The sequence below is a fragment of the Miniopterus schreibersii genome (genome assembly GCF_964146895.1).
Source record: "Miniopterus schreibersii genome assembly, chromosome: 1".
Lineage (NCBI taxonomy): Eukaryota > Metazoa > Chordata > Mammalia > Chiroptera > Miniopteridae > Miniopterus > Miniopterus schreibersii.
The window spans coordinates 201,663,357-201,686,171 of NC_138101.1; the positions used below are offsets into that span (position 1 = coordinate 201,663,357).

General features: G+C 60.6%; 2 gene segments (V, D, J or C); both read right to left on the bottom strand.

The window, feature by feature from the left end:
* Positions 1-22,815, bottom strand: part of LOC308547045 (Ig alpha-1 chain C region-like) — a 229,176-nt gene that overhangs the window by 22,620 nt on the left and 183,741 nt on the right.
* Positions 5,231-22,815, bottom strand: part of LOC308546874 (immunoglobulin gamma-1 heavy chain-like) — a 540,757-nt gene continuing 523,172 nt past the window's right edge. Inside the window, exons 4-7 of the C gene segment in view lie at positions 6,522-6,812; positions 6,197-6,235; positions 5,750-6,079; positions 5,231-5,655 (exon numbers count right to left, since the gene is read on the bottom strand).

Genomic DNA, 22,815 nt, shown 5'->3' on the forward strand with positions numbered 1-22,815 from the left:
GTGCATGTGTGTGTGAGCACTCGTGTGTGTGTGTGTACCTGTGTGTGTAAGGGTCTCTGTGTGTGAGTGTGTGTGTGTGTGTAAGGGCCTCTGTGTATGTGTGTGCAGACCTGTGTGCACGTGTGTGTGAGGACGTGTGTATGTACCTGTGTGTGTGTGTGTGAGGACCTGTGTGTGTGTGTACCTGTGTGTGTGTGTGTGTGTGTGTGTGAGGACCTGTGTGTGTGTCTACCTGTGTGTGTGTCTACCTGTGTGTGTGTGTGTGTGTGAGGACCTGTGTGTGTGTCTACCTGTGTGTGTGTGTGAGGGCCTATGTATGTGTGTGTGCAAGCACCTGTGTGTGTTCATGAGTGTGTAAGGCACAGATAAATGTGTGGGTGTCAGAGCTGGTGCTCAGGGTTGGGGGTACAGGTGGTCAGGAGGCAGTGGGAGGGGCTTCAGAGCTCAGGCCGGCAAAGCTACGGGGCTCAAGGACAGGCAGACACTGGGAGAGGTGGGGTGCCCTGCGGTGCAGTGTTTCTGGGAGGCCATGGGTAGGGTGAGAATCATGGGGCTGGTGGGCAGAACCTGGGGCAGTTTCTGAGGGTGCTCGTGCCCTGAGGGCTAAGGCTATAGTCTGAGCCAGGGTCTGCTGTTCAGGGTGGTGGGGACAACCCAAGGGTGGACTGGCTGGAGTTGGATGCCTTGGTCCAGGTGATGGAAGTGAGGGGCAGGGCCTGGGGACAGAGAGAGAGGGTGGCTGGGCTGGGTGCAGGAGACAGAGGGGGTGAGTGACCCCCAGTACTGTCACCTGGAGCCCTGGAGTCATGGAGACCGGGTGCCTGTGGGCAGGATGAGCTCGTGGATGCCTGCTGGCCACCCCGCCCCCGAGTCCTGTCTGTGGTCCAGCCAATCGATGTTTCTCTCTCATTGATGTTTGTATCTCTCTCTCCCTCTCCCTTCCTCTCTCTCTAAAATCATTAAAAAAATATATTAAGAAAAAGAGGCGATCAGGACACAGACACACAGAAGGATGGTCACGGGAGGTCACAGGGAGAAGATGGCTGTCCACCTGCCCAGGAGAGAGGCCTCAGAGGGACCGGTCCTGCGACACCCGCTCGGGGACCTACAGCCCCGGGCCTCGGAGAGCGTACGTGCGCAGTTCCAGCCACGTGTCTGTGCTGCCGCCAGGCCCCCACCGGCACAGCCAGGCCTGCCCCCTGCACCCCCTTGTTTCTGGGCTGCCTTCCTCACCCGCGGGAGCCCCGGCTGCGGAGTGGAGGGCAGGAGGAGACGGGGGCTGCAGGTTGTGGCGCCGGGAGAAGGGGGGCCCTGGCTCCGACGGAGCCGGGCTGTGGGTTTCGCGAGGTGCGCCGGCACAGGAAGACTCCCAGGAGCCATGGAATGTTGAAGGATGTTTTATTTCATTAAAAAAAAACCACACAAAAACAGTAAAGAAAATTAATGGGCTCCAGAAAATTAAAAAGAAAACAAAAAGCAACCCAAGCTACGAGGTGGCGTTTCCTTTGCGGGGTCTCTCCGCGCATCCCCTGCAGTCACGGGGTCATCTGCCTCCTTCCCGTCTGGACTCGCCCACTTGGTGCTCCCTGGATATGGGGACATCTGTCTGCCCTGTGGGTCGCCAAGGCAGGCGGCACTCTCCCTTCAGTCCTCTTGGCTTCCAGCCCCCCCACCAGATAGGGGAGACCCTGAGAAGGGGCGAAGGGGCGGAACTCAGGCCCTTCGCTCGGCTCCCCTTCTCTCCTGGTGTTCCCCACGTGCCGTGCCTCCTCTGTTCACCGAGACTGATCCGCCTGCTGGGGACCTGGCCGCCAGGCCACTCCCCAGGAGGCTCGAGGGCAGACGCCTACCTTTTCCTGGGTGGTGCTGCCCTGCACCCCCCGGGCCCCTGCAGCAGCCCCAGCCCAGACCCTTCTCCAAGGGTGCGCTCTGCTGGAGGTAACCTGAGTGGCCATAAGGGCCCATCCCATGTGGGGGGCTCAGGACCCTCCCAGGAACCCTGCACCCTGTTCCCACCTGACGGACACTGGGAGAAAAGGGCCTCCCCCTCCCTCAGGATGGACTCGCACACCGGCCCCGGGCAGGGACGTCCTGGGGAGGGGACACACTGCCCTCACGCCCTTGGTGTCCACACTGCCCTCAGTGGTGTCTTGGTGGCTCCCCTGGAGAGGCTGGCGCGTGTCCGTCGGCTCAGGCTGGGGGCAGAACCTGCCGCCGTCTCGGTTCTTCAAGGCGGTGGGTCTTGGTGCGGGAGGCAGCCTGTGATGGCCGGGAGGCCGGAGGGTGGAGCGGTCGGAGGGCAGCGAGGTCAGAGGGCGGAAGAGCAGGCGTGGGCAACGAGTGGAGCCGCGTGAACCAGCCGCCCTGGGCCCTGGGTGGGTCCTGGGGTAGCCCTGGACGCCCGCCCGGGAGGGATGGTGCTAAGCCCCCTGTCCAATCATGTTCCTGTAGTCAGGGACAATGGTCCTCTTCAGGTCCACCACCGAGGAGAAGATCCACTTCACCTGCAGGGACGAGTGCCCAGGACCCATGTCAGCTTCTCAGGGCCAGGGGAGTATCGGGGGTGAGGCATGGGGACGGCATGACATGGTGGGGACAGCGTGGAGATAGCATGGGGACAGCGTGGGCACACATGGGGACAGCGTGGGGACAGCGTGGGGACGGCGTGGGGATGGCGTGGGGACGGCGTGGGGACAGCGTGGGGACACATGGGGACAGCGTGGGGACAGCGTGGGGACACATGGGGATGGCGTGGGGACGGCGTGGGGACACATGGGGACAGCATGGGGACACATGGGGACAGCGTGGGGACGGCGTGGGGACGGCGTGGGGACGGCGTGGGGACGGCGTGGGGACGGCATGGAGACAGGGTGGGGACAGTGTGGGGACGGCATGGGGACGGCGTGGGGATGGCGTGGGGACAGCACGGGGACAGGGCGGGGACACGTGGGGACAGTGTGGGGACAGCGTGGGGACAGCGTGGGGACAGCGTGGGGACGGCTTGGGGACAGCGTGGGGACAGCGTGGGGACGGCGTGGGGACAGCGTGGGGACGGCGTGGGGACGGCGTGGGGACACATGGGGACAGCGTGGGGACAGCATGGGGACACATGGGGACAGCGTGGGGACACATGGGGACAGCGTGGGGACACATGGGGACAGCGTGGGGACAGCGTGGGGACACATGGGGACAGCGTGGGGACACATGGGGACACGTGGGGACGGCGTGGGGACAGCGTGGGGACGGCGTGGGGACAGCGTGGGGACACATGGGGACAGCATGGGGACACATGGGGACAGCATGGGGACGGCGTGGGGACGGCGTGGGGACAGCGTGGGGACGGCATGGAGACAGGGTGGGGACAGTGTGGGGACGGCATGGGGACGGCGTGGGGATGGCGTGGGGACAGCACGGGGACAGGGCGGGGACACGTGGGGACAGTGTGGGGACAGCGTGGGGACAGCGTGGGGACGGCGTGGGGACACATGGGGACAGCGTGGGGACACATGGGGACAGCGTGGGGACAGCGTGGGGACACATGGGGACAGCGTGGGGACAGCGTGGGGACAGCGTGGGGACACATGGGGACACGTGGGGACAGCGTGGGGACACATGGGGACAGCGTGGGGACACATGGGGACAGCGTGGGGACAGCATGGGGACACATGGGGACAGCGTGGGGACAGCGTGGGGACAGCGTGGGGACACATGGGGACAGCGTGGGGACACATGGGGACACGTGGGGACAGCGTGGGGACAGGGTGGGGACGGCGTGGGGACACGTGGGGACACGTGGGGACGGGCCCACCTTGAAGAGCGTGACGGTGGCACTGTAGCACACGCTGAGCAAGAAGAGGGTGATGAAGATGGAGATGGTGGTCCACAGCCCGTCCAGCTCCCCCGCCTGGGCCTCCGAACAGCTCTCATCCAAGAGTAGCTCTGGACAGGGAGGGGGTGGTCAGTGCTGGTGGCCGTGGCTGGCGGGTGGGGCCTGGGGGTTCCCTCTCTGACAGGGCGGGGGGCCCTGCCAGGCTGGGCGAGTGGCACTCAGCTCCCTGTCCACCTCAGCTCCGGGCCTCAGCCTGGCCTGGGGGCTGCCCCATCTCCTTTCTGCTACCTGCACCGGGCCCTGTGGGGACAGGTGGGTTGACTCCACAGTCCAGCCTGCTCTGTAGCCCACCAGTCCACCTGCCTCTTCTCCCTGGGGGTCAGAGGGCAGGAGGGGCCCCTGCCTGGGGAAGGGCCAGGCCAGAGTTGGGAGTGCTGGGACAAGTCCGAGGTTGGTCTGGGTGCGGTGGGGAGGACTTCTGCATGTCGGGGAGTGTGTAGGTGCCCTGGGGAGGGGTGGGGGGTGTCTGAGCTGGTCAGTGTGTGGATGAACTGCTGAGTGACCCCTGGAGCATTGGAGGGGGTGGGGCCAGGCTGGTGTCCATGGTGGGGTTCCCAGGACCTGCTCTGTCCTCTGGTCTGGGCTTGGGCAGGGTGCCTTGTGGGATGCCCCACAGTGTAAGGCCTGTCTGCATGTGCATGTGTGTACGTTTGTGCATGTGTGTGTGCATGTGCGTGCATGTGTGTGCAAATGTATGTGTGTGTGTGAAGGTGGCCACATGAGCTGGCGCCAGTCAGTGGGAGTGATTTGTTCAATGGGTCTGGTCTGGGCTCAGTGTCCATGTGGGCATCTGGACAGTCCCGATCCCCGGGCTGCCTGACTCTGCCCCTTTGGGCAATAGGATAAGTGTTCTCATGAGTGGACAGGCCCAGCCCCAGGCAGGACAAGACTGTGCAGAGCCCCCTTGCCTGAGGGAGGGTGGGAGGCTTATTCTCTAGGGCAAGAAGGGTCTGTCCCCACACCACTGGCCAGCTGTGACCCCTGTGTGGGCACAGAGCCACCTCACGGAGCCCTAGAGAGACCCAGTGGATAGGGAACCCTGGAGACAAGGATGGCACAGTCCCACAGCCATCCAGAGGCGGGACAAACTGGGCCCTCATATCCCTGAGGGGCATTGGAGGGGCTTTTCTTGGCCCCTGTCCACACGTCCAGCTCAGAGTCTCTGGCTGGGGTGGGTGGATGAGTGGCCTCTGCTGGGAAGCCCTGTCCCCCATCCTGGGCGCCTGCAGACCGACAGGCTCAGGGTCCTGCCAGAGTGGGTCCCACCCTTTCTCCTTCATGGTGCCAACCAGCCTCAGAGCCTGGCCTGAGCTCGGCCTCAGAAAGAACCATGACAGTGTCGCAGGGTCCCAGGGCAGAGCTGGGTGCTTTATTTAATGCTGGGTGCCCAAGGGTATGTACATGGGGTGGGCTGCCGGGCGCCGGGTGCGCTGCTCATTTACCCGGGTTTCGGGAGATGGACTTCTGGGCGTAGCGGTTGTGGAGGCCCTCGTGCATCACCTCGCAGGTGAACGTGTTTCCCTCCTGCCACCGGCTCTTCTCCACGGTGAGCTTGCTGTACAGGAAGTAGGACCCGTCCACGTCCGGCTGCGGCGGCGTCGAGATGTACTTGCCCTCCGGCTCTGGCTGCCCGTTGCTCTGCCACTCCACGCTGATGTCCGCCGGGTAGAAGCCTTTGACCAGGCAGGTCACACTGACCTTGTCCTTCGATGCGAGCTCTTCTGCGTGTGGGGCCAGCGTGTACACCTGTGGGGGCTGGACTTGCCCTGTGGGAGGTGGGAAGGGATCAGCACAGAAGGTCACTCCCGGGTCAAGGCTGGCCTCCCCCTGGACCCGTCCTTGGCCTATGCGCCGCCCCACCTTTGGCCTTGGAGATGGTCCTCTCGATGGGGGCTGGGATGGCCTTGTTGTTGACTTTGCACTTAAACGTCTTGCCATTCAGCCAGTCCTGGTGCAGAATGGGGTAGGTGCTGACCACGCGGTAGGTGCCGTTGAACTGCTGCTCCTGGGCCTTCTCGGACACTGACTTCTTCTCTGCGCCGTCCACGTACCAGGTGATGTCAACGTTGAGGTCCTCCGGGGCCACGTCCACCACAATACACGTGACCTCGGGAGTCCGGCCGATCATGAGGGTGTCCTTGGGTTTCGGGGGAAAGATGAAGACCGAGGGCCCTCCCAGGGTTGGACAAGCTGGTGTGGGAGACACAGTGGCCAGGGGTCAGCACTGAGGCAGGCCTCCCCTGGACATGTGTTCCCCCCTGGGCCATGCCTGGGGGTCAGGCTTCCTCCTTGGGGTGGTCTACTCACCTGGGCATGTGACAGGCTTCTTACACTCTTCTACGGACACTGCAGAGAGGACAGACAGAGGGTTACTGGGGCCTGGGAGGGCATGGCCCTGGGGGTGGGCTCAGGGCTGGGGTTTGGTAGGTTTGAACTGTGCCCATCCTGAGTCTGGTGGAAAAGCCCAGAAGACCCTTCCCTGAGCTTGGGAGGCCTTCAGGTTGGGGAGACAGTCCTCGCTTCCCCCCACCACACTGGGCTAGGGTAGCCATCCATGCTCTGTGGTCTGTGCAGGCAGGAGGCTGCCTGGGCCTGTCTCCTAGTGGACACCTCTCTGTGGTTGTGCTCTCACCAAGCTTGTTCACTTTGGTGTTGCTGGGCGGGTGGTGTACGTTGCAGGTGAAGGATTGGCTGGACGAGCTGCTGGTGGGCACTGTCACCATGCTGCTCATAGAGTAGAGCCCCGAGGACTGCAGGACGGACGGGAAGGTGTGTACACCGCTGGTCAGGGAGCCGGAGTTCCAGGACACGGTCACTGGCTCAGGGAAGTAGCCAGAGACTAGGCAGGCCAGGGACACCTTGGAGCCAGACGTGTCTCCAAGGCTGGTGGACAGCGGGAAGACTGTCGGGCCTGTGGTGGAAGCTGCAAGAGAGGAGGCCACGTGACTGCCAGGGTCTCGCCCCTGCCAAGGTCTGGGCAGGGCATCTAGTGCCCAGGCCCAGGACAGCGTTGAGCCCACTGCTCGTGCCTGATGTGCTTCTAGAAGCTACAGACCAGCTGCCCAGGCAGCTCTCTGCCACCCAGGGCCTCACACCTTTGCAGCTGCTGGACTCAGCTCCGCCAGGGCGGGATGACTGCCTGGATTAGAGCCCCTCAGCCCTCGTTGAGCCTTCCGAGCCTTGACTGGTGGCTCTTGCTTCTGCCTGAGGTCCCCTGAGCCCACTGTCCTGTTGCCTTGCCTGGCCCTTTTCTGGGTGAGGGGTCCCTTCCTTAGGTGCAGTGGGTCTCTGCCACCCCCTGCCCATGCTCTGCCCCCACCCTGCAGCCTGGAGCCCCCCCTTCCCATGCTTGCCCTCTGCCCTTCTGGGTCAGCTCTGTAGCCCTGGCACCCGCCCTGGTCCCCATCCCCACCCAGGACCCTATCCCTGCCCTAGAACCCCTCCCCTCATCCCTGTGGCTCCCCTGCCCAGGCCACTAAATCTCGGCCTCTGGACCCAGCCATGTCTCCGGGTCCTTGCGGCTTCCTGAGCTCACGCATGCCCCTTCCCACCTAGCGCAGGGCCCTCGGCCTCCTAGCTTTGCTCAGTCCAGAACCTTTCTGCCTGATCCTTCCTGGGCCCAGCCCACTCCTCAGCATGGCCAGGAGCCTGGCACTGGCCTTGGAATCCTTCTGCATGGTATCAGTGCCCTGGATGCCAGCGTGGCCAGGGCGCACCCACCTCCTGGCCAAGTCTGTCCGCTGATTCTGGTCCCATCAGCTCAGCCCCAGGGCTCTGCCTTGCTGCTCTCTTTCCACCCCCATCCCAGGCTGGCTCAGGCCCTGAGTGGGCCCTCCAGCTTGCCCTCCATGGGGTCCATGGCCCTGTGCAACCCCACCCTGCTTTGGCATGCCCACCGCTCCTGTCCCACATCCCCACAGGTCCCTGAAACAGGACTGGTGCCTCTGGGTCCAAGAACTGCGGCCCATCTGGTCTCCTCAGGGGTCCCCCTGCCTCTTCTCCCCAGAGCCTTTCCTGCTCAGGGTCCCCTCCCCAGCCCTGCTTGCTGTGCACAGGGCCCACCTGACCCCTCGGCGGCTTGCTCTCTCCTGCACAGGAGGCTCACCCGGCCCAGCCCTTAGCTGTCTTTGCTCGCTCCCTGCTCAGCTCCAACCTCGTCCTGAGCTTCCCTTAGCTCAGGCCCTGCCCTGTCCCCTGAGTTCCTGGGGCTGCCCTACGCCCCTCTTGCCCTCCCAGCTCAGCTGTACAAGCTCTGCCTGCTGCTTGGAGCTCCCAGCCCGGTGGCTGCTCACCCTCCCAGTGCCCTGCAGGCCCACCTCCTCCCAGCTGCTCCCCATAAGCCTTCTCTGCCCCCCTCCCACTGTCCTTCTTCCTAGACCCTCAGGGGAGCTCAGGCCTCCTGATTATCCAGCCTCTTCCCTTTGCTCACCCGAAGCCCAGTTCTGCCAGCTCAGGCCCAGCCTTCCCTGCCCTGGGGCCTCGGCACCGCCAGCTGGACCCCTGCCCTGAGCTCCTGCAGAACTTCTGGCCCTGCATCTGCCAGATGCCCTGCTTCCTGCACTCAGGTCCTCAGGCTCAGCCCAGGGCTGCTATGTCTTCCACCGACCTGCACACCCAACCCTTTTCACTGGAGCCCCTGGCCAACTATGCCCTCTACTCCTGCACCATGATCCCTCTCCACTTACCTACTCACCCCAGCCCCTTTGTTCCCCAAGCTCCTGGGACAGCTTCCTGCCTGCTGCTCTCCCACTTGCCCCTTTATCACCTGCGTAGCTCTGCCAGCTCCGTTAGAGCCCCTGGGCCAGCTCCCTGCCTTCCTATCAGCCCTCTGCTCGCCTGCACAGCTCTGCCTGCTCCCTGGGAATCCTGGGCCAAATCCCTGCCTTCCTGCCTTCCCACCTGCCCCCTGCTCACTTGCATAGCTCTGCCAGTGCCTCCAGAGGTCCTGGGCCAGATCCCTGTCTTCCTGCCCTCCAAACTGCCCTCTGCACACCTTCAGAGCTCTGCCAGTTCCTCCTGAGCACCTGGCCAGCTCCCTGCCCTCCTACCTGCCCCCTCCTCACCTGCATAGCTCTGCTAGCTCCCCCAGGGTTCCAGCGCCAGCTCCCTGTCATCCTGCCCTCTCACCTGCCCCTTGCTTACCTGAATAGCTATGCTAGCTCCACCAGGCTCCTGGTCTAGCTTGCCCAGGTCCCAGGGAGCTGCCCAGGAGCCCCAGGGAAACAAGCAGAGCTATGAAGTTGTGCAGGGGGCAGGTGGGAAGGCAGAAAGACAGGGAGTTGACCCAGGAGCTCCAGGGGAGATAGCAAAGCTATGCAGTGAGCTATGCTAGTTCCTCCAGAGCTCCTGGGCCAGCTCCCTGCCTTCCTGCTCTCCTATCAGCTCCCTGCCCACCTGCATAGCTCTGTTAACTCTCCTGGGGCTCTTGGGCCAGCTCCCTGCCTTCCCACCCTCCCAACTGCCTCTTGCTCACCTGCATAGCTATGCTAGCTCCCCTGGAGCTCCTGGGCCAGCTCCCTGCCCTCCTGCTCTCCCACCTGCTCCCCGCCCTCCTGAATAACTCTGCCAGCTCCCCCTGATCGTCTGGTCAGCTCCCTGCCCTCCTACCAGCCCCCTGCTCACTGCATAGTTTTGCTATCTCCCCTGGAGCTCCTGGGCCAGCTCCCTGCCTCCCTGCCCTCCCACTTGCCCCCTGCTTACCTGCATAGCTCTGCTAGCTCCTCCAGAGCTCCTGGGCCAGCTCCCTGCCTTCCTTACCTCCCACCTGCTCCCTGCCCACCTGAATAGCTCTGCTAGCTCTGCCAAAGCTCCTGGGCCAGCTCCCTGCCTTCTTGCCTTCCCATCTGCCCCCTGTTCACCTGCGTAGCTCTACCAGCTCCCCCTGAGCTCCTAGCCAGCTCCTTGCCCTCCTACCTGCCCCCTCCTCACCTGTATAGCACTGCTAGCTCTCCCGGGGCTCTTGGGCCAACTCCCTGCCTTCCCACCCTCCCAACTGCCTCTTGCTCACCTGTATAGTTCTGCTAGCTCCCCTGGAGCTCCTGGGCCAGCTCCCTGCCTTCCTGCTCTCCCACCTGCTCCCTGCCCACCTGCATAGCTCTGCCAGCTCCCCCTGATCCCCTGGCCCTCCTACCAGTCCCCTGCTCACTGCATAGCTTTGCTAGCTCCCCTGGAACTCCTGGGCCAGCTCCCTGCCTCCCTGCCCTCCCACTTGCCCCCTGCTTACCTGCATAGCTCTGCTAGCTCCTCCAGAGCTCCTGGGCCAGCTCCCTGCCTTCTTGCCTTCCCATCTGCCCCCTGTTCACCTGCGTAGCTCTACCAGCTCTCCCTGAGCTCCTAGCCAGCTCCCTGCCCTCCTACTTGTCCCCTGCTTACCTGCATAGCTCTGCCAGCTCCCCCAGGGCTCCTGGGCCAGCTCCCTGCCTTCCTACTCTCCTATCAGCTCCCTGCCCATCTGTATAGCTATGCTAGCTCCACCAGGCCCCTGGGCCAGCTCCCTGCCCTCCTGCTCTCCCACCTGCTCCCTGCTCACCTGCATAGCTCTGCCAGCTCCCCCTGATCTCCTGGTCAGCTCCCTGCCCTCCTACCAGCCCCCTGCTCACTGCATAGCTTCTCCCCTGGAGCTCCCTGGGCCAGCTCCCTGCCTTCCTTACCTCCCACCTGCTCCCTGCTCACCTGCATAGCTCTGCCAGCTCCCCCTGATCTCCTGGTCAGCTCCCTGACTTCCTGCCCCCCTACCAGCCCCCTGCTCACTGTATAGCTCTGCTAGCTCCTCCAGAGCTCCTGGGCCAGCTCCTTGCCTTCCTGCTCTCCTATCAGCTCCCTGCCAACCTGTATAGCTCTGCTAGCTCTCCCGGGGCTCTTGGGCCAGCTCCCTCCCTTCCCTCCCTCCCAACTGCTTCTTGCTCACCTCACCTGCATAGCTCTGCCATCTCCCCCTGATCGCCTGGTCAGCTCCCTGCTCTCCTACCAGCCCCCTGCTCACTGCATAGTTTTGCTATCTCCCCTGGAGCTCCTGGGCCAGCTCCCTCCCTCCCAACTGCTTCTTGCTCACCTCACCTGCATAGCTCTGCCATCTCCCCCTGATCGCCTGGTCAGCTCCCTGCCCTCCTACCAGCCCCCTGCTCACTGCATAGTTTTGCTATCTCCCCTGGAGCTCCTGGGCCAGCTCCCTGCCTCCCTGCCCTCCCACTTGCCCCCTGCTTACCTGCATAGCTCTGCTAGCTCCTCCAGAGCTTCTGGGCCAGCTCCCTGCCTTCCTTACCTCCCACCTGCTCCCTGCCCACCTGCATAGCTCTGCTAGCTCCTCCAGAGCTCCTGGGCCAGCTCCCTGCCTTCTTGCCTTCCCATCTGCCCCCTGTTCACCTGCGTAGCTCTACCAGCTCTCCCTGAGCTCCTAGCCAGCTCCCTGCCCTCCTACCTGCCCCCTGCTTACCTGCATAGCTCTGCCAGCTCCCCCAGGGCTCCTGGGCCAGCTCCCTGCCTTCCTACTCTCCTATCAGCTCCCTGCCCATCTGTATAGCTATGCTAGCTCCACCAGGCCCCTGGGCCAGCTCACTGCCCTCCTGCTCTCCCACCTGCTCCCTGCTCACCTGCATAGCTCTGCCAGCTCCCCCTGATCGCCTGGTCAGCTCCCTGCCCTCCTACCAGCCCCCTGCTCACTGTATAGCTTCTCCCCTGGAGCTCCCTGGGCCAGCTCCCTGCCTTCCTGCTCTCCTATCAGCTCCCTGCCAACCTGTATAGCTCTGCTAGCTCTCCCGGGGCTCTTGGGCCAGCTCCCTCCCTCCCAACTGCTTCTTGCTCACCTCACCTGCATAGCTCTGCCATCTCCCCCTGATCGCCTGGTCAGCTCCCTGCCCTCCTACCAGCCCCCTGCTCACTGCATAGTTTTGCTATCTCCCCTGGAGCTCCTGGGCCAGCTCCCTGCCTCCCTGCCCTCCCACTTGCCCCCTGCTTACCTGCATAGCTCTGCTAGCTCCTCCAGAGCTCCTGGGCCAGCTCCCTGCCTTCTTGCCTTCCCATCTGCCCCCTATTCACCTGCGTAGCTCTACCAGCTCCCCCTGAGCTCCTAGCCAGCTCCCTGCCCTCCTACCTGCCCCTCTTCACCTGTATAGCTCTGCTAGCTCCCCCTGGGCTCCTGGGCCAGCTCCCTGCCTTCCTGCTCTCCCCCCTGCCCCTGCTTACCTGTATAGCTCTGCTAGCTCCACCAGGCTCCTGGGCCAGCTCCCTGCCTTCCTGCTCTCCCACTTGCTCCCTGCCCCCCTACATAGCTCTGCCAGCTCCCCCTGATCACCTGGTCAGCTCCCTGCCTTCCTTACCTCCCACCTGGCCCTTGCTCACCTGCATAGCTCTGCTTGTTCCCCTGGAGCTCCTGGGCCAGCTCCCTGCCTTCCTGCTCTCCCACCTGCCCCCTACTTACCTGTATAGCTCTGCTAGCTCCACCAGGCTCCTGGGCCAGCTCCCTGCCTTCTCAACTGCTCCCTGCCCACCTGCATAGCTCTGCTAACTCTCCCGGGGCTCCTGGGCCATCTCCCTGCCTTCCTGCCCTCCCACCTGGCCCCTGCTCACCTGCATAGCTCTGCTTGTTCCCCTGGAGCTCCTGGGCCAGCTCTCTTAGGCCATCTGGGAGCCCTCTTCCTCCCCTGTGACAGGCCCCCCACCTCCCTGTGTCTTTACCTCGGACCCATTGTCCACCCTGGAGCAATGGCCGGCTCCAGCCCTGCACTGTGTCCCCTGCACACTGGCCACACTCAGCCCTGGGCTCCTGCCCTCCAGTTCCTCAGGTTTCTCTAAGGCCTGGCTGACAGCCCAGCCCACCCCTGTCTACCTCTGACCTCCCATGCGTCCCGCTCTGTCGGCCAGACCTACCCTGTACATGGGTTGCTTCTTGGTTCCTGTGCTCGGATGGGCCGTGGCCTGAGACCCTCTGCATCCCTGTGCTGTCTCAGCTGCTCCTGTCACTCTGTGGGGCCCCTGAGGGCCTAGTCTCCCCTCACATCTTGTGGTCGGTCCCACTGCCCCCACTGCGGTCCCTCTGCCCTGTTCTGTAGGGACCCCACTCACCAAGGGTGGGGGCCATAGAGGCGGTGCCCCTGGCCTGCCCGCTCTTGCCCCAGACGCATGTGGCTCTTTGTGGCTGTGCCCTGTGCCCACAGTCCCATGTCTTAGGAGCTGGTAGCTGGGCCCCTGAGGTGTGAACTCCCCTCGCCCCCCACAGGCTGCAAAGACTAAGAACGGTATTGAAAGCGGTGGCAGGGCCTACTTCCTAAGTTCCCTTTTCTTCTGGGTGGTTTCTGTGTCAAGGGGCCTGGGGGAGTCCAGATGCGGCCGAAGTCCCCTCACAGGGGTTTGTAGGTGTGGGGCGAGGCGGGCGTCCAGGACCCAGGGGACAGTGTGAGAACCTGGCTGTCACACGCTTTGCCTCCCATGGGGCCGGGGCTCTCCCCTGAGCCTTCTAGGGTCCCCAGCACTGCTGGCACCTCTCCCTGCCCCAAGCAGCCTGCGGTGTGGGCACAGATTGTCCCGGTCACAGTCTGCAGCCCAGCCCAGCCCAGGCTTGTCTCATCCACCCACCAGGGTGGCTCCCCAGGAACCTGCTGCCCTCCTCAGGGTCTCTGTCTCTTCCATCCTTCCCTCTCTGGCTCTAGCCGTGGCCTGATTGTTGACCAAAGGATGGTGCTGAGCCACAGCCAGAGGGAAGCTGTCCTCCGGGCAACAGACAGTCTGGTGTGCAAGGACGGAGTTCACGTTGCTCACGCTGCCTGAAAACGCCCCTCTGGCTGAGACAGCGAACGCCTGGGAGCTGGCGCCTGTCCGGGCCACAGGGAGTGGGGGAGAGTTTGAGAAACAGGGAAACATGCCGCAGGCTTAGGTTGTGCAAATAGAGACAAGCACCCGGGTCAGGGCCCCTTCTCTCTAACTGAGATGCCTCCTCACACCAAGTGCCCCCAGGAAGTTTTTAGATCCAACATTGGAAGCTCAGTCCATGGAAAAGGAACATCCACCCATTGAAATTTATTAAAATAAAAAGCGTCTGTTCTGTGAAAGACACTCTTAAGGTGGAAAAGACAGGCCACAGAGCTGGGCAAACTATTTCCAAAACAGGTATTCAACAAAGGACTCGAGTCCGAAATATGCGGAGAACTGTTTAAATTCCACAGCAAGAAACAAAAACAACTAAAAAATAGGAAAGTGTGGGAACAGACACCTCACCGCAGAGGTCACTCAGGTCGCAACAGAAGGCATGAGGGGCGCCCCCCATCGGACATCGTGAGGGTCGACGTTAAAGCCCTGAGGTGCTGCCCCACATCCGTTAGTGTGGCGAAAATCCCGAAAAAATAACAGACAACCTGCAGCTCTACGTGCTGGGGGGACATGGCACAGCCGGAAACGTCGTCTCGTCCTGGGGAAGCTCAAAATGCGGCAGCCAGTTTGGAGGACAGTCGAGCAGTTTCTTAAAAATCGGAACACAGCCCTGGCCTGTGCGGCTCAGTGGTTAGAGTGTCGGCCCATGGATCAAAGGGTCGGGTTCGATTCCCAGTCAAGGGGGCGACCCTCCGTTGTAAGTTCGATCCCGGGCCCCGGCCGGGGCGCATGAGGGAGGCAGCCGGTCCCTGTGTCTCTCTCACATTGATGTTTCCCTCTCGCTCTCCTTTCCACTCTCTCTGAAAACCAATGGAAAAAATATCCTCGGGTAGAGATGAACAACAACAAAAATCTAAACACAGTCTTACCGCAGGGCCCAGAAATCGCACTCCTAGATGTTTATCCAAAGGAGTAGGAAACTCGTGTCCACCCCAAAACCTGCACGTGGATGTTTTTAGCAGCTTTACTCATAGTTGCCAAAACCTGGACGCCACCGAGACGCCCTTTGGTGGGTGGCGGATGGAGAACCTGGGATCCGTCTAACAATGGAATTGAGCAGTAAAAGGAACTGAGCTCCCTCTCTGCTGAATTGATTCCCCGTCGGCAGGTAACGAACGTCCTTCCTGGTCTCTGCGACTCTTTTTGACTTGAAGTCTATTTTGTGTAAGTATAGCTACCCATGTCCTTCCTTCCTTCCTTCCTTCCTTCCTTCCTTCCTTCCTTCCTTCCTTCCTTCCTTCCTTCCTTCCTTCCTTCCCTCCCTCCCTCCCTCCCTCCCTCCCTCCCTCCCTCCCTCCCTCCCTCCCTCCCTCCCTCCCTTCCTTCCTTCCTTGAGGATACTTTTCCCATTGCTTTTCAGAGAGAGTGGAAGGGGGAGAGAGATTGAGAGAGAGAGAGGGAGAGAGAAACATTGATATGAGAGAGACACATCGATCGGTTGCCTCCCGCATGGCCTTGACCAGGGCCAGGGATCGAGCCTGCAACCCAGGTGCAAGCCTTTGACAGGAATCGAACCTGCGACCCCTCAGTTCGAGGGCCGACGCTCTAACCACTGAGCCAAACGGGCCAGGCTGCTCTTTCTTGATCCCCATTTTCATGGGCTATCTTTTCCATCTCTTCACTTTCAGCTCACGTGTGTCCCTAAATCTGAAGCGAGCCTCCTGTAGACGGCACACATTCGTGGGAATGAAAAACGGGCTCCCTAACAAATACGACAGGTTCAGTGACAGTAACCTCACTGGGTGATCTGATCAAGAATCCCAACCAGGCAGGTCGTGGTGGGTCCTCACGCCCCAGGCCCGTAACTTCGCTACTAAAAAGCTTATCTTGGCCGTAAGCCAGCCTTGTCCACTGTTCTTGGGCATCGAGGTTGACATACTGTTGAAATGCCAGAGTGATCCTCTTTTCAGACCCCTCGGAGGTGTAGCCACCCTCAGGGGAGCACACGGTGCCAGACCTACGGTGTCCCTTGCTCTCTCCCGCCTCCCTGTGATCTGCCCTCCTCCCCCCCGTAGCTCCAAAGGCATAAACTCTCGGTCCCCAGAGCGTCTGGGAGCTTGCTAACGGCATGGCGTCAGTTGGGTTCAAATCAAACTCTTACAAAACTTCTCTAGAGGTGATATTTGTCTTTCCTGAACTCACTTATTTCACTTAGCATAACGGTCTCCAGGCCCCCTACGAGGTCTTGAAGGGTAAGAGACCCCTCTTTTTTCACAGCTGCCCAGGACATGTATCACATGATCTCACATGCGGACCCTAAGGAACAAAATAAACAGATGAACACATTAGGTCCAGAGGCATCGACGCATGGAAGAGACTGACAGATCTCGGGGGCCTCGGGGAGGGGCCGGGAACAGATGAACATAGAACATGCATGCGTGTGTGCGTAACCCGTGGACACAACAACAGCGTGGGGAGCCTGGGCTGGGGCAAGAAGGGAGGAAACGGGAGACATCTGTGATGCTGTCGACAATAAAACAGAGACAAAAGGCAGAAGAACGGACACGCACATTCCCAGAGGCTGGGGCGTTCGTGCGTTGGCAGGTGGGCCTCGCCTTCAGCTTTGTCCTGTTCAGCCACTCCATGCCTTTTGCTTGGCGAATTTAATCCACTTATATTTAGGTTATTTATGTATAAGAAAGGGCCTAGCCTGGCCATTTTGTTAATAGCTTCCTGCCTGTCTGCCCCATGCCCCTCTTCCTTGCCGCCTTCCTCCGCGTTTCACTATTTTTTCGCGGTGATAACTCTCTGATTCGTTCATTGTTCGACGGGCCTAATGTTTTAGTTACGACCGTCCTGCCTGTGCACCGAAACACCTGCTAAGAGGATAGATTCTGGGTCAAGTGTTCCTCACGCACACACACACTTGCAAATAAAAATAACCCCAAGGCACAAGGAGACCTCTGGGGTAACGGGCACGCCTGCTGCCTTGACTGTAGCGATGGTTTCATCGGCGGACGCACATGTCCAAGCTCACCGTATCCGCTCAATATGTGCAGTTACTTTGTATCCCCATAAATTGTATCCCCATAAAGCTGTTAAAAAACACATTCTTAGGAGAGGAAGGGGGCGGCCAGCCCCAAAAGACAAGGAGGGATCTTACCTGCGTATCGCCAAGCGAAAGAGGCTGACCGGGGAAGCTGCCGGCCTGCGATTCCACACACGTGACGTTTGGAAAGGCACAGGGACAGAGGGGGTGGGCAGACACGTGGTCGCCGGCGGTGCGGTGGGAGAGGGGGGAGCAGCGGCAGTGGGGTTACCGTGTGATACTGCCGGGGGCTCACGGACGGCCGCCTAAACAGCGGGGCAGCCGAGGCCGGACCACGGACAGCAGCCGGGCCTCGGGGCGCAAATGACATGCATTTGTCGAAACTCATAGATTGTATAGCGTAAGGCGTGAACCACAGCCTTAACCGTGGACGTGCGTTAATAATAATGTTTTGATGTCAGCTCATTGTTAGGACAAGTCATGACCACTGACGGGAGGCGTTCATTTTAGGTAGAGATGTGGCTGTTTGAGGGGCACTGAGGCAGGCGGACGCTCTCTGTACTGGCTGCTTAGTGTCTCTGTAAACCTAAAACAGTGATAAAAGAAAAAAGCCTACTTATTAAAAAAGAAAACAAAAACACACACCCAGCCCAGCTAGTGAGGCTCAGTGGTTGAGGTTGGCCTATGAACCGAGGGGTTACCGGTTCGATTCCCGGTCAGGGCACGTGCCTGGGTTTAGGGCTCCATCCCCAGGGGGGACGTGAGGGAGGCAGGGGATTGATGTTTCTTTCTTTGATGTCTCTATGTCTCTATCCCTCTCCCGTCCTTTCTCTCTCAAATTAATTAAAAAACGTGTTAAAAAAAAATAAACCGAACGTTATGCCACACAGAGAAACAAGAGCCGAGGCCCGGCAGCCGCTCGCGGGCAGCACCCTGGACAGCAGCCCCGAGGCCTGGACCCGCGTCTCCGGTGGAAAAGGCCGCCGGCAGGAGCTTCCAGAGGGAGAAAGCATTCAGGGCCGTTTGCACGACCTCATGTGCCTCAAGGTCACGGGCTATGCCCACGTTTGGGTCTGGGAGTCCTGCGTGCATCACCCAGGGGCGCCCCGCAGAGAAGAACGGGTGCCTCCTGGGTGTGGTAGGTGGGATTCTGAGGGGGCCCCTCGTTTTAATTTTTGTTAACCGTCTTCTGAGGATATTTTCCTATTGATTTTTAGAGGGAGTGGAGGGGAGGGAGAGAGGAAGGGGTGGGGAGAGAGAGAAACATGGATGCGAGAGGCACACTGGTCGGTTGCCTCCCACACTTGCCCCGACCGGGGCTGGGGATTGGACCTGGGGCAACCCAGACACGTGCCCTTGGCTGGGCATCGAACCTGCGACTCCGGCTGGGCCTTTTCCGACCTTTGAGGCCACCAACTTCTCTTCTGATTTGGCCAGCAGGTGTGTACAGGAGTCCTTTTGTCTTTTAAGAGGTTTGGCATTTATCCACCTGTGACCCAGGGCAGGGCAGACGGCCGGCTCCCCCGGGTGTGCTGTGTGCTGGATGGGGCACGTGCTCCTTGGACTTCTGGGCAGAGTCCTGTGGCCGCTGCTGGACGTGCTTGTGGTCCGGCTCTCACGCCCTCGGCCTCTCCCTCCTCTTCTGAGCCCATGCTGTCAGGTCTCGACCCCAGCCTGCCATTGAGACTGCTCTGGGGAGTCACCCTGACCTCAGCTTTGCTGGACCCATGAGCAGACCTGCTGGGAACCCTGGGCACAGCTGGGATACTTGCCCCTCTTGGTTCGGGTGCTCGGGGTCCTGCTGCTCTGCCTGGTCCCTCTGGCTCCTGCTTTCCGTGGCTGCGAGGCCCCCCTCCTCCTGGCCTCTCTCCTTGGGCCTCTCTTTTTCGCTCCCTCCTCCTTGGTCATCTCAGCCCGTCCTGGGAGTACAGATGCCGCCTGTGTGCTGAAGGCCCCCAGGTCTGATCCTCCCCTCTGACTTGCTCTGGGACCACAGTCATGTCTCTGTGCTGTGTCCCATCCCAGCATCACCCCGGGACAGCTAGTCAGCAGCTGTACCCACCACCCTGAAAGGGGAATCCCTGAGTCCCTGAGCTCAGGAAACAGCCACTCCATTCGGGCTGTCACCCTTCACTCTACACACCCATTGGCCCTACCTTCCGGGGATGTGATCCGAACACCTGTCCCCCCATTCCCAGCCTGTCCCTCACTTGACTTCTGCTCCCATCCCTGGGAGGTCCCTCGGGGCCCCCCATCCCCCAGAGTGAAGCCCAAAGCTCAAGCCGAGGCTAGTGCAGCCCCGCCGGCCAGCCCTGCTGTCTCCCCACCTGCCCTCGCTGCCCCGCTGGCCATCCCACTGCTCCTTGAACTTGCAAAGCACATTTCTGCCCCAGGCTCTTCTCGCCTCCTGCTCCTTCTGCCTAAAATGTGCCTGCTCTGACCCTCTGCTGACCCTTCTAAGGAAGGGTCCTGGACGTCTACTAAGCACACCTAGTGTGAGTGCTCCTGTCCTTGTCTGGCTTTTTTGCCCCTCACAGGCCATTTATCCGTTTTCAATTGGATTGTGCGTCCACCAGCAGGACGATATGCCACCGCGCAGGCACATTGCGTGTCTGCACCTTGACGCCTGCTTGGCACACAGCGGGTCGTCAGTGAGTGAAGGGCCAGTTGACTGAAGCCAGTGTTCTTTGATTACTTTTGACTCAGTGATTACATGGGTTTCATTGGTCGCCTGCATCTACAGCCCACTGGAAATGTCTTCTGCCCACCTTGCAGGGAAAGCTTTTCCTTTCAGGTTTATCCCACTCGCTGTGTTGTTTACCAGGACTCTGTGATGGCTGAATTTATGGGGCAGCTTGGCTCTGCCACAGTGCCCAGCCATTTGGTCAGACACTGATTCAGAGAGTGAAGTATTCTAAAAATGTGGTTACGATTTAAATCAGTAGACTCTGAGTGAAGCAGATTGCCCTCTGTAGTGTGGTGGGCCTTGTCCAATCAGTGGAAGGCTTTATGAGGAAAAAGGCTGAGGCTCCCTGAGGAAGAGGGAATTCTACCTCCAGATGGCTTTCATTGCAACATTAATTCTTCCCTGGGTCCTGGGCTGTGGATCTGCCTTACAGATTTTGGACTCACGAAGACTTAACAATCACTTGAGCCAATTCCTTAAAATATCTCTCTCTCTCCCCCCCCCCCCCCTCTCTCTCTCTCTCTCTTTCTCTCTCTCTCTCTATATATATATATATGCACACATACACACACATATATATGCATCTATCTATCATCTATCTATATCATCTATCTATCTCTTCAATCTCACCTCTCTTCTCTCTGAGCAGCACTGCCTAATACAGATTCCTTTGAATGGCAGACACTTTAGTCACTTTCTCTCCCACAGCATTTTACTTTGTTTATAGGAACTTTATTCTTATACATATTTAATTTGTTTTGTAGGCAGGTTTATCAGTTTTATTTTGAAAGTTCCTGGCCTTGGTATCATTCTGAGAAAGGACTTATCTACCCCAAGAGGACGCATTTCCCTTAACGCCCTCGGTCAGGTGTCTGGCATGCGTCACCATGGCCCAGACTCTGCTTTGTCCTGACAGCGAGGGCAGGGGTCCCGACTCTCCTCTGAGGTCCCGTCCCAGCCCTTGTCTCCCAGAGTGAACTCAGCACACCGCAGGCTGCCCGGGGTCAGTCAGGAGTGGGAATCGGAGCCTTGGCCAGAGACCGCAGCCTGATTTCTGCCCAGGTCCTGGAAGCCTCACTGCACAAGCTGGGGGCCAGGACAGGCTCAGATCCCCCCAAACAGCAAGACAGAGGGGTCAGGTGGGCCCCAGGCTGGTGCTGGCTAGTGAATTCCATGCTGCAGACCAGGCTTGTCAAGCCTTGATTTAGGTGTGGGTGTGTGTGTCCTGTTTATTACAACCACTGGAAACAGATGTTTCTGCCCTGAGATGGTGGCATCCCCGCGGGGAGGCCGCAGTGACTCGGGGGAGCTGCAGAGGGTACAGGGAAACTGCCCTGGCCCTCAAGTCTCAGGGCTGGGTTAAGGCCTGTGGCCATGGTGCAGGGGGTGTCACACAGCTTTGTGAAGGGAAATGGGCTCCGGGGGCCCACTGAGACCTTCACATGCCTCCGGGGGACCGGTTCCCGTAGAGGGGCAGAGACCAGGACGTGTTTACTGGAGATGAAAAGGGGAAGTCGAACTGAAGGCAGCCCCTAGCTCTCTGAAACCACCTGACAGCTCCAAGGTGCTGGCAGGGCCGGTGCCCCAGGCAGGGTCCTGGCCAGGGTTGGTGGCCCTTCGGCACCTGAAAGGTTTGCAGGTCAGGTGTGCGTGGATGATCATGTGCTTCATACTGGGTGTTTTTATAAATGTGTTTCCCGGACAGAATGAAGGTCTAGACCCCTGGGCCCAGCCAGGCACCCACAGGCTCAGGGGAACCATGGGCCAGGGGCTTTGGTGCCCGGCCTTCCTCCTGGCCTCCTAGCAGCCTGTGGATGGGGTTTCCCTGTGTAAATCCAAGGGCAGAGGGAAAAGTCAGTACCTGCTCCCTTGGGAACAACCAGGTGGCAGCTGTGATCCCACGGGGGTCTCTTTAGGGTGGGGTGGGGCTGGAGGACGTGGCTCAGGGCAGAAGGCCCAGCATTGCTGCCTTTGAGGCTCTGAGACCTCTCAGCCCCCAGCCAGACGCCCCTCCACCCTCTCCTCAGTCATTCATTTGTTCACTCCTCCCTTCAGTGGCTGTGGGTGCTGGGTGTGCACTGTCCTTGCTCTCACAGATTTAGGGTGGAGATGGAGGCAGGCCCGACCTCGGGGACACACAGGTCATGAAGCACTGGGATGGAGAGGAGCAGGCGCGGGGGCCTTGAGGAGGTGGTGTTCACAGGTCTGGCTGCCAGCGGGTTGGGCTGGATGCGCCTTGACCTAGCCCTGGCGTGACGGGAGCCCACTGGTGGCTGCCAGGACAGTTCAGGTTTCAATAGACCACACTGGCCGTGGGGAGAGAGGGGCAACCTGGAGGCCGGTGAAGCTGCCTGGAGCTCCAGGCTGGAGGTGACGGGCCTGGACGGAGCCGCGGGTGGTGATGCAGGAGGTCAGCCTGGCACAGAGGTGGGCTGAGGGCTGTAGGTCCACTTGGAGGGTGAGCAGAGTGGGTGAGGCGAACTTCAGAGGGAAGTTGTGTTGCTACGACAGAGGGTGCACCTGTAGCAGTTGAGGTGGACAGGCAGGGATGCGGACTTTTGCAAGGCTGGGCCTGAGCCAAAGGCACCCTGACCTCACACTCTCATGCGTGTTTGCTGAGGGCTTTCCACCTGCTGGCTGGGTCCTACCTGTCGGGGTCACGAGGGAGCAAGGGAGAGCTCTGTGCTCTCAGCGGCAAATTTCTAGGTGCAGACCGAGAATAATCGACAGGTCTACTAAGTGAGCCGCAGAATGTGCTGGAAGGGTGGGGAGGAAGCTCAGCGGGGAGGGGCTGGGGCCTGGGGTTTCCATTAGGGGAGTTGGGACTTCGCGCGGACATGAAGGTGAGAGGAGGGAGCCTCGGAGTCTGGGACAGCCTGCCGAGGGGACAGAGGTGAGGGCCGAGGGGCGGAAGCCAGAGCAGGTGGGGCCCACCCGAGGACCCCATTCTTATTTCTGGTAAAACGTGAGGGCCTTTCGGGCTGTGGGAATCTGAGGTCTCATCTAAGATCTTGAAGCTGGGCTCCCGGGTGGGTGGGGAGGAGGCCCTGCAGATGTGACCCTGGGCCACCCGGCATGGCCACAGCTCGGCCACGGGAGGAGCCCAGGGCAGGGGATCGCAGGGACGGGATGGGGGGTGTCCGCTCACAGCCTGGCTGGGCTCCAGTCGGCGTGAGAGCGGGTCGTGCTTCCCGGCAGGCTCCTGGGAGGGTCCAAGTGGCCTTTCCAGCTCCTGGGGCACGCTCGCCCCTTGGCTTCGGCTGGCCCGTGGCCGCGGCAGCACAGGGTGACGTGCCAGCTCCTCTCTGTGATGACCACGTACGGTGACAAGGGAACCTCCCATCTCAACATCCCGAGCTGACAGGTTCCAGGAACACGCGTGAGGCGTGC